The sequence below is a fragment of the Notamacropus eugenii genome, chromosome 2, assembly GCF_028372415.1.
Source record: "Notamacropus eugenii isolate mMacEug1 chromosome 2, mMacEug1.pri_v2, whole genome shotgun sequence".
Classification (NCBI taxonomy): Eukaryota; Metazoa; Chordata; class Mammalia; order Diprotodontia; family Macropodidae; genus Notamacropus; species Notamacropus eugenii.
Genome location: NC_092873.1, coordinates 29,471,524 through 29,488,625, shown reverse-complemented (window position 1 = coordinate 29,488,625; position 17,102 = coordinate 29,471,524). Strand labels below are relative to the sequence as shown.

Below are 17,102 nucleotides of genomic sequence, written 5' to 3'. Positions count from 1 at the left end.
GTTCTATGCCTTGTCTCCCCCATTAGATGCAAATTCCTTGTAGGCTGGCTGCCTGAGGAGCTCAATTTCACACTGTTTCGCTATCTTTGCTGATATAAGCTGTGACCTTTGACAATGCAGAGATAAAGTTCCCAACAAGGCCAGTGCCCACTGCTACGGCAGTTTGACCATCCAGGGTAGAAATGCTTTTGACTTTCAAGCCCGTGGGTAGTTTTCTGTGGTGCTGGAACAGTAACCCTTGGCCCAGTGGATAGTGCTTGGTCAGAGGGTGTCCACAGGACTAGTGCCATGTGTTATGGGGTTTTCTGAAGGGCAAAACAAAGTGGGATGGGTCCTGCTGGTTTGTGTCCATGAGATGGCACCTTTGGAATCCTGGCCCTCCTCCAGCCCTGAGATCAAAGTGAAATCTGATAGAGTAACTGTGTAAGTGACCTTGATAGCAGTACAAGACAATGGATATTTTGTGTCAATCTCCCATGGGGCTCTGGTGATTTTAAATGAACTTTGAATTTCAAAGAGGATGGTCTGGGTCACAGTAGACACACTTGAACCTCATCTCATATGGACAGGAGTCACTGTAGTTCCCCCTCCTACCCACTGCCAAGTGGAAGAAGGGTATATATCTCTGGCAGTCAGAATGGCCTCAGTACTTTTTGGAGTCTCCTCTGCAATTGTAGGAGGAGGTATGGCTGAGCTCAATTCAGCTGCTGTGTTGAGCCCTGGAGGAATTGAGTTGATACTTGTTATTGTCCTGCATGTAATCATGCTCTCTGTAGTCAGAGGAAGCTCTGAGCTCCCTTCTGTCTGCTTGTGAAACAATATGAGCATCAGTCACCACAAAAGTTGAGCCTGCCATGGTGATCAATGAACCTCCAGGATTAGTGTTTGAGAACAGTTGATCTTCAGTAGAAGTGGTAGTCTATGGTTCAGTTGTGCTTTTCTCTGACACTCTACTTGGAATCTCGGGGCTGAGAGTGACCACAGGACAGAGAGGGCCAATATCTGGGATTTTGGTGATAAAGGTGATATCCGGCTTTGGGACAGTTGAGCTGATGTTCACCGTGGTGAGATAACTGGCTTCAGCTTCAGTAGATGAGGGGGAAACTGTGCTTTGTCCAGGGAAAACCATGCAAGTGGTGCTGGTAGTAAGAAGCAGTGCTGAGTTCACTTGAGATTCTGTGCTGTGCCCTGTAAGAGTCATAGCGATATCCCCAGCCTTCTTCTCCAATGGAGACTGGAGATTTTTTGTTGCAATCACCAGTGGAAGTAAGCCAGGAGTGGTACCTAACCCCCTTGGTACTTCTCCCATAAAAGCAGCTGAGGACATAGGAGATACAGGTAAAGGAGTGATCAGTGAAGCACCTGTGCTACTTTCTCCCACTGTACCCAGAAGCTCTTGGTTGGGAGGGGACTCGAGATAAAAAGACACCATGTCTGTGACCCTGCTGCTGAGGATGACACTTGGGCTTTCAGTTCCAGGAATATTTAAGCTCATAGCCGTAGACTTGTAAGTATCCTCAGAGATCATGACTGGAGACAAAGGAGAGAAGGTCTGGGGCGAAGTAGACATAATATATACCAATCCTGTTGACATATGTGGCTTCAGTAGAAGTCAAGGACCAGGGAACCTCTGTTTTTATTTCAGGCAGAGCTCCAGCAATGCTGGTGATGGAGATAGCAGGTGCTGGTGAAGTGAATACCAAGGATGAGTCTGATTCTCCTTCAAGCCTGACCCCGGACGTACTTGGAGAGTGGGAAGGAGTACTGTAGCCAGCTAACTCTGCCCTAGACCCTCACAAAGGAGTTGAGATGTAGTGAGCTGTACTCTCAGCCAGAAGAAACATCCCTGGGATGAGTGTGCCAGCCTGTGATGCTGCAGTGCTACATGATCTGATGGTCTCCTACACTGATGTGCTACTTGAGGCCAAACTGCCATGTCAATGTCCACTGTCACCTAGTCCTGAAGTCATTCATTGGTGCAACAGAGGGAGTGCCTCCTTCAGGGGGTGTGAAATCTGTCTTGTTGGACAAGTACCTGTTAGAAATCTTGAATTTGGTGTCTTGTACACATCTGAAATGCAACACATCCAAAATTCTACTCATTGCCCCTCCCTGTAAACCTTCATTTTATCTCAGTTTCTCAATTTCAGGCTATCACCATCTTCCCAATCACCCAGGCTCACAGGTCAAGATTACTCTCTTTCACTCCCAATCCCATGTCTAATCTGGCGATAAGGAATACAGATTTTGCTCTCCTGATACCTCTGCTATATGCTCCTTCACTCCTGTGACCCTATCATCATCCTGGTGCAAGCCCACATTACCTCATTCCTGGACTATTGCATTAGCTTTCTGGTGGGTTTTCTTGTCATAAGACACTCTTGTCCATCCTCCACTCAGCCACCAAAATGATTTTCCTAAAGCCCAGGTCTCCCCATGCCATTTTATCATTGAATGAAATACAATGGCTTTCTCTTACCCTCAAGAATCAAATAGAAAGTGCTGGTTGGCATTCAGAGTCATTCACAGGCTGCCCCCGCTTTAATTTGCCAATCCTCTTTTAGTGACACTGGCCTTCTTGCTCTTCCTTGCATTGCCTCACCATCTCCCAACTTAGCACATTTTCACTGACTGTCTTCCATCCCTGGAGTCCTGTCCCTCCTCATTTTACTAACTTCTTTCAAGCTCCTGTTAAGATTCCCCCCTTCCTGTAGAAAGGTATTCCCTTCCTGTCTATAAGAAGGTGTGATCTTAATAGACATGATGCCCTTGATTCTTAAGGGATCACTATTAATTCTAGTGTCTTTCTTTTATTGATAATCTCCGATTTATCAGGTATTTACCTCATGCTCCCACAGGACTTGTCAAGAGGCCAGCTCTCAGCTCATCAGGAGAGACATCCCTGATGCAATTTCACTTGGGTCTGAGAGAGCTGTGTGGCCTGTTGGAGTAGCTCTCACGCTAGGATCCTGGTGGAGAAGGCAGAATCAGCACTGCATGTAGCCACTGGTGTAACAGAAACAGTATACTTCTCAAAAGCTGTGGGCTATGTAGGTTCAGTCGCAAGTGATACAAGTGGGATTCTCTGAGCTCATCACACTTCTTTCAGAGAGTGAAAAGAAAGTCCTGGAGTAACTGGTCTCTTCACTGAGGCTGGGCAGACAAGAGTTGGAGATCATATAAAGCCATTCAAGTTACTCCTTGACCTGTGGGCTGCTTGTCTTAGAGTATCATGTGGTCTATAGGAAATTGTTGCCCACTCTTTTACACTCCATTGACTTTTCTGTAGACACCAAGAAAGTTCGTGTGTCTCTTCCAGGAGATGTTGGCATGATTCTGGGAGCAATGGAGGACAGGGCACTGACCCTGACTGTGTTACCGTCTAGGGCAGGCATCCTACTTTTCTGGGGTGATTCACATCATAGACATATCTGGGTTTGGTCCAACTCCCATGGCACTGATGGATGTAGGATTTGAAGGTAGAGAAAAAATGGGCCTGATTTCAATTCCTGTTATTCAGACAGAGACATGGGTAGAATCAAATCCAGTGGGCCATGGAGCCTGGGTGGTAGTGGGACTTTTCCTAGGGGATATTTCTGATAGAAGCATGTCCAAAGGGAATGTAGAAAACATTGTCCTGGCTGTACTTATCTTTTAAAGGACTGCTGGAGATTGGGCTGACTATGGCCTCTATTGGAGGCAAGCAAAGTATTGGGCTTTCAGCAAGCCCAAGGCATCTCCAGCCAATGTTTCATGTGATATTGAGGCTTCTGTGAAAGAGTACATGATTATTCTCTGTTTCGTAGGCCTGAAACCAGCTGTGATGGTGGCCACAGTGGGAAGGTGGAGCTTCAATGGCTCTTGTACCTGGAGTTGTCTCCATGATGATCATCTCTGTTGCAGTGACAGAAATGGTATCTCTCTCAATAGAGACAATCTTGGGGATGCTGGTGGACCCTGTTTAGTCTCTTCCCAAGTCGGATCCACTGACATTATCCAATGTCACTATTCTTGAGTTGGAGAATTCTGTGCTCATGTAAGTTAGTTGGAGTTGGCAGTTGGTTGAAGTGTGCCTAAGTGTTGAAGGACAAATTTTGGCCTCATTTAGACAGATTTTTATTGCCTCTTAACATGGCGCCTTCTATATTCAAGACATCTCCCAAACCACTGCCTCACTTTCCCCTGCATTCATTAGTTCAGCTTCAGTTCCTGGATAAGCCTTACCTATGGTGTAAGGATTCCATCAGAGACTGCTATACACTGCTATGCTAACCTTAGCGTGGCCACGTTTGTCTGTGAGGCCCATGTAAGAGAACTAATCCCATGACAAGATTCATTTTTGACTCATGCAGATCCCAGGACGACTTGCAGAACAGAGATAAGAGGAGAAGGTACTGATCCTTACTTGCAATTTTATTGATATCTGTGGCAGAGGAATGAATTAGGATAGACAGTTAGACCCGGGGGCAGCTAGATTGTTCAGTGGGATAGAGCACTGGTTCTGAAATCAGGAGGACCTGAGTGAAATCCAGCCTCAGATATTTGACACTGGCCATGTGACCCTGGCAAAGACACTTAACCCCAACTCTCTTGCAAAAAGATAACAAATGAAAATTAAGCTCAGATTAACTGACTGATTGATACTTGCCCAAGCCCTTACCCACAATTCTCCAAAGTTGCTATTACCCTACAGGCTTCACTGGAGAAAGCAATTAGACAGGAAAATCTGGGTACCACATTTCAGGAAGTATGTCAAAGGAATATGATTCAATCTACACTGCTAACGCTTATCCTTGTGAGGCTTTGGTCAAAGGTTCACATCTACTTTAGAGTTTTCTCTACTTTAACATATTTGTACTAGACAACTAAATTCCCTTCAAGTCCTAGTAATATGAGTCCATAAGGGCAAGCAGAATGGTGAATTGTTGGCCAAGTAAAGGTGTTTGCCATTCCAGTCATGGCAAGAGATATGACTTCAGATGTAGCAGAAGATGAGGTGCTGTCAGTTCTTTCTCCTGTATGAGTCACAGAGCTACTGCTGCTAAAAGTAGCATGACTTGCCACTGTTGATACAGGACACAAGACTGTTTTTGCTCCAAGCCTGAACCCCATGGAGAGGAGGGTGTAGTGTAGAGTGGAATTGCCATCTGGCCTGGTGCTAGACACTCCAGCATGACTTGCCTTGAGGTCAGCTGAGGTCTCAGCAGGAAAAGATGCCCTGGCACCATTGCTCCCCATCCCTGACTCATCTCAAATGAAGGGGTGCTTATGGAAGCCATATAACTAGCCAACTGTCTGTTTGCAAGAGTGATGAAAAATCTATGATCTCTTCTAACACTAGGAGGAAAAGATGTATTTCCAGTCACTGGTCCAACTGATCTGGCTGCCCTCTCAGAATGCAAGGTCTCCCTGTGTTCAGAGGTAGGAGGTAGAGTTTGTCTTGTCGGGGGTCTTGTCATGAGAGGAGAGGGGATAGTTTGAGAAAGGTGGGCTCCTTGTCTTACATCATGGGAGCCAACAGTGGATGTTGTCTCTGGCCTGGTAAAAGTTGGGGATCTCACTGAATGTGTTTGATATTTGAGAGTTGTGTGCTGTTTGAGTGTACTTTCCACAAAAAAAACAGACAGTGATATAGGCCCAGATATCCCTTGTGTAGGTGCCAAGGATGCACATGTGTTGAGATGATCCTTATAGCACGATGGTGCTGGGCAGCTGAGCCAGACTCTCTTCAAGTCTAGGAGTCTGACTTCGTTGGGGTAGTGACCTCAGCTTGTACTGGATTCAGTGCAGGGTTTTCTCCTGGTTCTTTGCCATGGAATGTTGAAAGAGAGAAGGACATGGAGGCAGGAGGACTGGTGCCCATCCCTAAAGCTGAGGCAGTTGTGCAGAGGATATCTGGTCGAATTGTCATAGATATTGATCCCATACTGGTTTTCTCCATGGTAGTTGTACGTGCTTTAGACAGGATGATTGGGAGAAGAGAGGGAATTCTCCCAGGAACGCTGGTCTGTAATGGAGTGCTTGACTCAGAGGTAGTTGTTGTTTTATCTGAAGTCAAGGTGAACAACAGATTCCTGGTTGCCATGTTCCCTCCTGCAGATGTCTTGGATACAGCAGGGGTCCTCGTTGAAGAAGAGGTTGATTGTGTGTGAAGGTGTCTTGATTTACTGGCCAGTTGTCTCAGTGGGAACATGTTGACTGGTGGACTGAAGTGAAGGAAGTATCTCCATGGCAACTGACTCTGTTGGAGCATTTGACAAAGAGGGTGATCTCAGAGATGGTGTTCAGCCCTGAAAAGTCACAAGTTTGAGGAGATGAGCCTCCTGCCTGGGTTCTTTTTCTAGGGAATTCTGTGATTGAGTAGTTGATTGGCACATGTGAAGGCTGCAGGGAAGCAAAGACAGCAGGCTATTCATCCCCATCTCTCCTCAATAATGCAATTCCATCTTAGGGAGACCACCCCTACCACTTCACTTTCTCCTTCAATGCCTAACATAAACACATCTTCCCTGATATGTGTAAGTTAATCCACCAAAGGGGCTCACTGGGGACCATGACTAATACTACTCTGGGGTACAGCGTGCAATATCTAGCTGGCCTAAATCCAGCCCCCTTCTGCCCACTACCCAAGCCTCACCAGAGCTCTTACCTAGGAACCCTAACCTCTGGCGCAGGCCCCTCATATCATTCTCTTACTGGTCCCCGTACCTATGGTCCCTCTCCTAAGCTCAACTCGGTGCCCCTCTTCTATTCAGTTAAGATGCTCTCTGACTTCCCTCCTCGCCATGTAAACATGACTCTTCGCCACCTAAATTCTGCCACCTTCTTTACTTAACTTAGTTCTAGCCAAGTCATCCCTCTGCTTCCCTCCAGCCTCACCTGTTATGCTGGCCCTGTCCCACCTAAGCATCAGACTTTGCTCCTTTCTCTTCAACTCTGCTTCCAAACCTCCTCCTCTCCTACCCCAATGAGCTCTGATTCCTTTAGTCCTCAATTGTCTCCCTTTACTGTTCACTCTCACCTCTTTTTTTATCCTGACTCCTTATTAAACCATTTCAGTTCCACACTGTAGCCCACTCCTGTATCCCTAGCCTCTTCATCATTTCCTCCCTTATTCCCTTTCAAAACTCAGCCTTCGATCAGTCCCACCCTTTCCCACTATGCATACTACACATATGCTGCAAGATGAAGATGGAGAAAGTTACACAATCGTTCTGACTAGGTCCACGACAAATTGGTAACACCACGTCAACCGGGCCCTCACCGCTCTAGGCAAACCTTCTATACCTCCCTCATCAGCTCACTCTTCTTCTCTCCACAGTGAATCTTACAAACCTACTCATCCCTCCTCAAACGTCCTATGGTTCTCCCTCCCCTTCCACTCTCTCTGCTGAGAACTTCACCTCATACTGTACAGAAAATATTGAGAGCTTTCCCCATGAGCTCCTCATTCACGTGTCTTCTGCCCCTCTTTCCTGTCTTCTCACCAAGTCTAACATCTGAAAAAGGGGAATTCTTTCTATCTCATCTCCACCAACAGTTTATCCCACTCTACCATCTGTCTCCACCTCCTATTTTCAATTTTTCACGCCTGCTGACTCTTTCTCTGCTGCTTACAAATATATCCTCCTCTCCCCCATCCAGGAAAACCCCTCACTTGATCCTACCATCCCTTCTAACTCTCATCTTCTATCTTTTCTGTCCTCTGTGGCTAAACTCCATGGAAAGGCCACTACAAAAGACCCTTCCACCATTCTCTCTTTTTAAGCCTTCACCATCCTGCTATGACCTCACTACGACACAAAATCTACTTTCTCCAAAGTTATCAGGGATATCTTCGTTGCCAAATTCAGCAGCCTTTTCTCAGTCCTCATTATTCTTGACCACTCTGAAGCCTCTGAACCCCAGGACCATTCTCTCCTCCTTGATACCCTGTCTTCTACAAGTTTTCAAGGTTCTTTTCTAACCTCTCTGATTGCTCCGGTTCCTGGGTTGGTTCCTCCTCCAAACATAGGTGACTCTCAAGGTTCTATCCTGGGCCCTCTTCCCTATACACTTTCACTGAGTGATCTGATCAACTCCCATAAATTCAATTATCATCTGTATGCTGATGGTTCCCAACTCTAACTTTCCTGCCCCAATCTTTCTACTGATCTTGTGTCTCTGCGTTTCAGATATCTCAACCTGAATATCAAGTAGACACATGAAACTCACCATGTCCACAACTGAACGCATTGTCTTTATCCTTAAACCATTTCCCACTCCTCCTTTCTGTACCCCTGTAACAAATAAGACCACAGTCTAGTCCACTAATCCTGGATGCTTCACAATCTCTCAATCCCTATAGTCAAAGTGTTACCATAGCCTGACAATCTCACCTTTGCAGCATCTCTTCCACAAGTCTTTTCTCCTATGATACTTGGTGAAGGGCTAATCACCTCACATGGATTATTGCAATACTTTGCAGGAATATGTGCTGTCTCTGAAGTCTGCTCAAGTCTCTCTCCACCGCAATCTGACCTCCACTCAGCCATTCCAGTGTTTTTCCTAAAAAATGGTCCTATATTTTCACATAAACTGCTTCGCACTTGCCCACTTAATAATCTCCAATGGCTCCTTTTCACTTCCAGGATCCAGTACAAAATTCTGAATGACCTTAAGCCCTTCATAACCTAGGACCCTCCTAACTTGCTGGTATTCACACACCTTACCTCTCAATTCATACTCTTGTATCTAGTGAGGCTGGTCTCCTGGATGTTTCATCACACAGACCCTCAACTACCCAATTCCAGGCATTTTTTCTGGCTGCCCCCCATACTTGGAACACTGCCCCCCCTCCCCCCACCACTCTACCTTATGAACCTCCCTGACTTCCTTTTATGTCCCAGCCAACAACTCATCTTTTACTGGAAGCCTTTCTCAGTCTTTTCCCTCTGTTGGTTATGTTCTACTTACCCTGTATAGAGATTGTTAGTACATGTTTCTTTGCTTCTTGTCTCCATTACATTGTAATCAGGGTCTGTCATTTGTTTTCACATCCCCAGAGCTTAGCAGGGGACTAGCACATGGGAGGATTTCAATAAATGTCTATTTACTAACCGAGTCAGGGCAGGCACTGGGATGAGTGATGTGGATACAAAGAAGGGAAAGAAAGAGCCTGTGCTCCAAAACTTTCCAGGCCAATGGGGAAGACAACGTACTGTGTAGGGTACAGAGACGCTTAGCAATGAATGAGCGACTCAGAGATATTAGCAAAGAAAACAGTTCGTTTATTGACTTTCTCAAGAAAGGGTTCCCTCAGAGTGCTGGAACCTAAGAGAGCTGAGGTGTGTTCAGCTCAGCAGATTATAACTTCTAACAACAATCCTCTCCTCACTAACCCCCTTCCTCAGGGCTCATTGGTGCAAGCCCTGAGGGTACAATTCACAGCAATCTAAGCTAGCCACAGAGAACAAAGACAGTTGCACAAACTTGCCTAGAGACAAGGACAGGAGGGAGGTTGGGGGGTAGAGGTGTTATTTCTCCTAGCTATGTGCCTATAACATGGTGGGGTGGGGGAAGTCTGGGAAAGTACATAATATATTGAGATAGTTCTTTACAAGTCAACAGGACAAGAAAAAATTGACTCTGTGAGGAGGCTTGCTTCACTCCTGAGAAATCCTCAGAGATCATCTCTCACAACACTAACCACTCTTTACAGATGAGCTCTCAGGCAATGAGAAGCCATTGCATGCTGTGGAGAAGGTGAGGGCAATGGTGACTGTGAAGCCTTGGAAAGTAAATGTTTGAAGGATTTGAGGAGGCTGCTGCCTTTACAGCAGCAGCAGCAGCTACTTCTGGGCCTATCAGCACACAGACTGAACATTTGAAAGTTCCCTACCTGAACTTCCAGGATCCAAGATGACAGAGTACATTGTAAGTGCTGTCACCATGCCTTGTTGATCTTGAAAACTCCAGAGAATATTGGCCTAGGATATATCGAGGAGAAGTGGAACGAGTAGAAGGGATACACCAGTCTTTTAGCTGGGGAGACTGGGGAGATTAACAGGAAGGGTCCTTCTTGCTATGTCTGAAGGGGACCAGTGTTGGACATGAGACATCTCAGAAAGTCTCACTTCATCATATCTTATAGCACAATAGAATTCCATTATGTTCATACACCACAACTTGTTCATTCACTCCCCATTTGATGTGTGTCCCCTCCATCTCCAGTTCTGGATCAACACAAAGAGAGCTGCTATAAATAATTTGGTACGTGTGGGACCTGTCCCTACTTTTTGTTCTCTTTAAGATAGAGTCCTAGAAAAGATACTGCTGCGTCATAGAGTAAGAACATTTTTGTAGCCCTTTGGTCATAGTTCCAAATTGCTCTCCAGAATGGTTGGATCGCCTCACAGCTCTGCCAGCATTGAATTAGTGTTCCGGCGCTTCAAAACTTCTCCAATATTTATCATCTTCTTTTTTGTCAATGTAGTCAATCTGACTCAAGTGATGTGGTACCCCAGAGTTGTTTTCGTTTGTGCATCTCTAAACAATGGTGATTTAGAGCACTTTTTCTTATAAATACAGATAGTTTTATTTTCTTCCTCTGAAACCTGCCTGGTTATATCTTTTGACCAATTGTCAATTGGGAAATGACTTGTATTCTTGGACATTTGACTCAGCTCTCCATATATTTTAGAAATCATAATTTTAGAAATTTGGATAGGAGACAACAGTTACAAAAATGTTTTTCCCATTTTTCTGCTTCCCTCCTACTTTTGGTTGCTTTTGGTTTGCCTATGCAAAAGTTTTTCAATTTAATGTAATCAAAATTATTTGTATTGCACATTACAGCCCAATGGCATGAGATGGAAAGAGAATTCCATTTGAAGTTACTGTATACATTATGAAATATTTGGGAGCCTACTTGCCAAAATAAACCTAGGAGCTGTGGGAACACAATCAGAGAACACTTTCCTCACAAATATACTGAGATCTAAACCACTGGGAAAACATCAGTTACTCCAGGGTAGCCTGAGCTAATGCACTAAAAAAGATAATCCAATTTAAATTAATGTACTTTTTCAGTGCCGTCCCAGTCAACAACCAGATATTACTTTGAAGACCTAGGCAAAAATATCAAAATTCATCTGGAAATATAAAAGATCCAGAATATCAAGCTATGTAAGGAAAAGAAATATTAGTCAAGCTGACGCACTACAACAGATATTAAATTGCATCATAAAGCAGCAATCATCAAAACGACTTGTTCCTGTCTATGAAATAAAACAGCAGATCAGTGGAGTAGGTTAACTTCACAAGACACAGTAGTCAATGAGTACAGTAATCAACTGTTTGATAAACCCAAAGATGCCATCTTCTGTGATAAGAACTCACTGTTTGACAGAAGCTGCTAGAAAAACTGGAAAATAACAAGGAAAATTTGGACATGTGACACCATTCACCAACATAAAGTACAAATGGTTTTCCAATTTAGGTATAAAGGCTGATTGATTGCATAAACAAATTAGGGGTGTAAGAAATAGTTTATCTCTCAGATTATGGAGAATGCAGGATTTTATGACCAAACAAGAGATAGAGAACATTATGAAATGCAAGATGGATAATTTTGTTTCCATTAAATTGAAAGGATTTTGTACAAAGGTAAGTCATCCAAGATTAGGAGCGAAACAGAAAACTGGAAATAATTTTGAAAACCAGTGTCTGTGGTCAGGGACTAATTTTTAAAATAAATAGAGAACTTAGCCAAATTAACAAGAATACAATTCATTCCCCAACTGAATACTGGTCAAAGATATGAAGAGTGAATTTTCAGAGACAGAAATTAAAGCTACTTATATTCATAAGGAAAATGCCCTAAATCACTTTTGTGCAAAATGAGGCAAATAAACACAAGCTATGCCTATGAGATTCCCTAACATGACAAAACCGGAAAATGATCAATGTTGGATTAGATGTGAGTAATTTGGAAGACTAATTCGTTGTTGGTGGAACTCTAAGGTGATCTAACCATTCTGCAAAGCAATTTGGAACTATGACCAGAGATCTACCCCATCTTTTTCCTCTCCTTGTGTGGGACCTAAAGTCCTTCAGGACCTGCTGGGACAGGGGACCCAACTACCATTTAGGAAATTTGGTGTTTCAGCCAGAGAGGGAAAGGCTGGTCCCACTGAAAGAGAAGTAATGTGCTTTTGTAAACAGCTGAGAAAGAAAGGTGATGGAAACAAAATAAAACCCTATCATACAGGCATTTTTTTGTTGGAAAGGTATACTAAAGAAAATAATCATTTTACTAAAAGCCTTACCAGTACGTCAGCTTCCCTAAATACTCCGTATACCAGATTTTCTAGCAGCAGACTTCAACATGGCAATGAGTCAGAAGAACAAGAAAGACATTCCAAGTAATTTTGAAATTGTAAAAGCGGATTTTGTAACAATGAAATCCTTGTAATTTTACTATTTATAGACAACCAACTATATACGATGTATGTACTTGAAAAATAAAGTAAAAGGTCCGAAAGAAATGTTTTCTTCTCTGGAGGAAAAGAAAGCTTATTCAGATCCAAGGTCATTGCTTCATTACTGACTGGGTGTTGAAAGGGTGGTTCTGTTCCTTTCAGTCAAAGCTGGAATTTTCAAGTTCCCTAGAAGCAGCAGATGGGCAGGTAATGGAGAGGTCCATTAAGTAACATTCCATCCATGAGTCCATGAAGGCATCGATTCATGTATTTTGGTCTTGTGTTCTTCCATTTGGTGTTGAAGACTATCTATTTGTTGCCTTTTAACAAAAGGAAACAGGTCAAAGGAATAAATACTATGTAAAACAAAACACAGGAACAGCAGAAAGAGCTATAATCATTTTCTACAACAACATTTAAAATATTAGCTTCCAAAGCAAGCAGAAAGCCCTTGTTAACAACTGGATGTGGCTGAATATAGACTTGGGTTCTCAACCTTCTACTGTATCTTAACATAAACTGGAACAAGATCGTACAGTTAACCATTTAAGAAAACCCAAAGTTAGATGAAAATGAAATTATACTTCAAAATTTTTTATCTGTTGAAAAGAGGAACATATGATAGGATTAGACATAAGAAACCCACAACACCCTTATCCCTTCACCAATCACCACGAGAAACAAAATCAGCAGAGTCTAAGTAGCTTCATTAAGCATAATCCATCAACTTGTGATGTTTCAAAATCTCACAAATATTCAAAGGAAACATGCATCCACTAAGGGATCAAAGGTTCTATCCGGAGACAATAGACAACACATACATCAGAAATGATGACTTGTGAAGACCTAGGCATCCACACTTGCCACCTCAAACTTTGACAAAAACACCCCTAAAGTGAATAAACTTAGGGCCTCTCAGCTAGCTTCTCCCTAAAGATCTGCTGGGATAGAGAACTGACCACGTCTTGAGAAAGCCCATTCCCCTTTGTGTCAGCTGGAATTTTGGTGACACTGCTAATTCTACTGTTTGGCATTCTGCTGCATGGGACTCCGCTCTCTTCCATGTGACTGCCTATCAAATACTTGAACACTGCCACAATTCCTTCAGATATCCTCTTTATCCAGCTACTCATGGACTGCTCCTCCCTAAATAAGCTGGCAGGGCCTGAAGACCACCAATCATTATGACGACACTTTCTACTTTACCAGTGAGCTTCATACTGCCTTTTGGATGTGCACTTACTGGGATAAGGTACAGAGAGATGATTGCCTTCCTAGGTCTGGGTATGTTCATTTCTTATTTCAGCAAAGATCACTCTAGCTCTCTTGTCCACCATATTACACTACTGACTCAACTGGAGCTTGGAGTGCCCTAAAAGGCCAGCTTCTTTCAGGACAATCACTGCCTAATAATACCTGTCCCTGTAATTTATTAGTGAAGTAGATTTTTTGATCCTTAATTATATTATTCTAGTTAATAATTTTATACTCCAAAGAGACCAAAGAAGAAGGAAAGGATTAATACATGCAAAATATTTATGATAGCATTTGTTGCTACAGCAAAGAACTGAAGACTGAGGGCATGTTCATCCATTAGAGAATGACTGAAAACATGGCATATCAATGGAAGAGAACATTACTTCACAGTATAGAGTTATAAAAGGGATAAAGTGCAATCTAGGATGACATATGAGCTGACAGATTGAAGCACTATTACATACACTGACAGCAATGTTGTAAAGAGAAATTCCTCCAAAAGACTTAAGACTGGCCAATGCAATGATGAATCAGTGACTCAGAAGACTAGTAATGAAGCAGGCCTCCATCCTCTTGGTACAGATTATAATTGCAGAATCATACTATTTTTAGCGATAACAGATGTGTGATTCCCCATCCCTCCTATTATCTTAGTCTGTTAGAATGGGGGCGGATTACGTTTGCTTCAGGGAGGATTAGAAGGAAGGATTAAATACTTGGGGGGCAAGTGTAACAAGAAGATACTGATGCCAAAAATAAAATAAAAATGAGGTACAAAACACATTTAAAAACAACCAGCAAAGAGGAGAATCAAGTTCAGAAAGGGGACATAGACATATGTAAGCCACACAAAATAAATACACTTTAAAATTACCCAAACTAAGTATAAAAGGGATTCATGGTTTCATACACAATTCTCTTTTCTCTCTTTTTTCTAACTTTGATAGATGTAGTCATATTGGTTGATGTTTGTCAAATTCTTAATTAAAGAGACCAAAAATAATTTCACCTTACTAGATTTGACCTAATAATTTTACCATGTGAGATCTTTTGGCATCCTGACTGTTATAGCCGTTAACTGTTTTGGAAAAGCATGCCATCTATGCCTAAGTCACTGAGGTATGACTACGACTTGAGTCTGGTCTTTCATCTTCTTGTAAATCCATCTGAACGTATTACCTTCTAGCCATTTTTTTCACTCGCTTTGGAAAGGACTGCATGGGAAACTTGGCCAAATGACTGGCTACAATCTAGATAAAGAATAACTCCAGCATTCCCCTTCCTGAGCAGTCTAATGAGCCTGAGAAGAAGGGAGATGAAATGAACTGGGTGTGACTTTGGGAAAGCTAACACCAGCCGCTGACACTTCCTGCTTTTCTAGCCATTTTCTAGCCACCCTCTGAATAGCATGATCTATAATTTCTCAGCAACACAGGTGACACTCCTTATTCTCCATGTGCAGACTTCGTTCTCTTTCCTTTGTAGAAGATCGGGACATTCGCCCTCCTTTGGTCCTCTCCTGTGCTCCATGATTTTCCCCAAATCCTAGTTTGCGGCCTCACCAGTGACATCTGCCTTATTTTTCCCAGTACCTTAAGAGCTCAACTGTGCCTGGTGCCCTGAAGTTGCCAAAGGCAGTCAGGTACCTTTGTTAACTCAGGCATCTTCTTGTTGAACAACTATTTCAGTATAAAATGGATTCTGCTTAGTCAAGAAAACAAAAGTGCAGTAGGAGGGGCTGCCTCTTTGCTTCCAGGTAGATCATACAGCTGGAGCCCTACTACCAAACCCTGTTTAATCTTCCTCTATTTCCACAATGTGATAAAATCTTCTAAGAAGTTTAAATTTAAAAATTTAAGTTAAAATTTAAAAGTGAGCCTTTTCTTCTGTTCATCCTCCCTCACAATCAAAGATATGCCAATTAAAAGAAATTAAAGGCATCCTCCAAACTGGTCAAAACAAAGAATATTGACCAATGATGTAGGGTTGTGACGTTCTGTCTTGTCCAACTCTTCTTGACTCCATCTGGCATTTCACATAGATTCAAATGGTCCTGAACTGTAGAGGAAGAAAGCAGTCTCAGTGAGAAGGTTAACAGGTGAGGAAGAGGGTGACCCAGTTGTCACTATGTCTGGCTACTGATTAAAAAAGCATCTCTCCTGGTAGTAGAGGTCAGCTGGTCTTCTCTGGTGTCTTAGTTCTGCTTAGTCTTGCTTTCCTTCATGCTATTCCCCTTGCCTTGGAAGCCATTGTCTGCAGTCTCTGCAAAGGAGAACGCCAAACTCCTCTGAGAATGGTCCAATTCAGTCTCCCTTCCTTTGAATCCCTCTAAAACTTAAATATACCTGTCTTTATCTATTAAATGTGTCTATGTACTAGATTCGTTTGTAAGACTCTCCTAAGTTGTATCTCCTGTTTTCAATCCTGGGTGCACATACAATATGTATCAATAAAGCATGGATGAGTGGGAAAACCAAAATCACTTAGAGATATCCCACTCTGGCCAGGGCTGTCACACAAGGGGAGGCCTCCTGGTAGGAGTTGGAGCAGGCCTGTGCAAACTGTGGCCCTCGGGCCCTGGGGCTAGAAGCAGTGGGCCCCAGGACTTCCTTTTCATACAAAGGATCTTTTCCTCTACATTTTCCAGTGACCAAGGCTGAAATGCTCTGGTGGGCAGCACAGGGCCCATGGGATACATTTTGGGAAGCCCTGGGCTAGAGGCTCACCCTGTGTTGCGGATTTGGTCAAGAGGAATTTTGTTCAGGTGTGAGTTGTCAGAGGGAGTCCATAGGTGATTCTATTCAAGTCAGAAACTTTTTTCATCTTGTGAGAGGCAGCAACATGGCATGGACACAAGGGAATGAAGAGGTTTTTAGCCTGGCAGACCCACTTGTTGGGCATTTAGCATAAGTGATATGAAAGCATGTTCCAAACATATTTCCTTTATTATAATGAATGATAAACAAATAGGTCCTATGTCAGTTGCTGGAGAGAGATGTGCAAGCTGTAGAGTTTATCTTTGTTGACAGCGGGTTGAGGATTGAGCAGCTCCTCTTGAAGGGAGGCAGGGACAGGGAGGAGTCACAGGAGTCATTGTTCTCTCCCTTCAGTTCAGGAGAAGGTAAGAGTCAGGATAAGAAGCCTATTAAATTTCATTTTTTGTGCAATGAACAGGCAAATAAGTAGAGGTTTTTACTTCTGGTGTAGACTAAAGGACCTTTCAACAGTACTCCTTGAAAGGCTTAGAAAGGCTTTGGCACTACCATCTCTGTAATATGTATTTCTAGATCTGGCAATGGTCAAGCCTACATGGCTCCTAGTGAGGGCTGGTCTGAGATTCAGAGGCAACAGAAGCAGTCACATTCACCCACATCCATCTGAGCA

General features: G+C 43.2%; 1 protein-coding gene and 1 long non-coding RNA gene across 12 annotated transcripts in view; both read right to left on the bottom strand.

The window, feature by feature from the left end:
* Positions 1 to 17,102, bottom strand: part of LOC140524826 (golgin subfamily A member 3-like) — a 71,650-nt gene that overhangs the window by 24,305 nt on the left and 30,243 nt on the right. The window lies entirely within an intron of this gene.
* Positions 9,247 to 17,102, bottom strand: LOC140524828 (uncharacterized). Its single transcript, XR_011973846.1, has 3 exons — positions 16,445 to 17,102; positions 15,692 to 15,776; positions 9,247 to 12,781 (listed from the first exon to the last, which is right to left on the bottom strand). It is a non-coding gene; the product is annotated as an uncharacterized lncRNA (long non-coding RNA).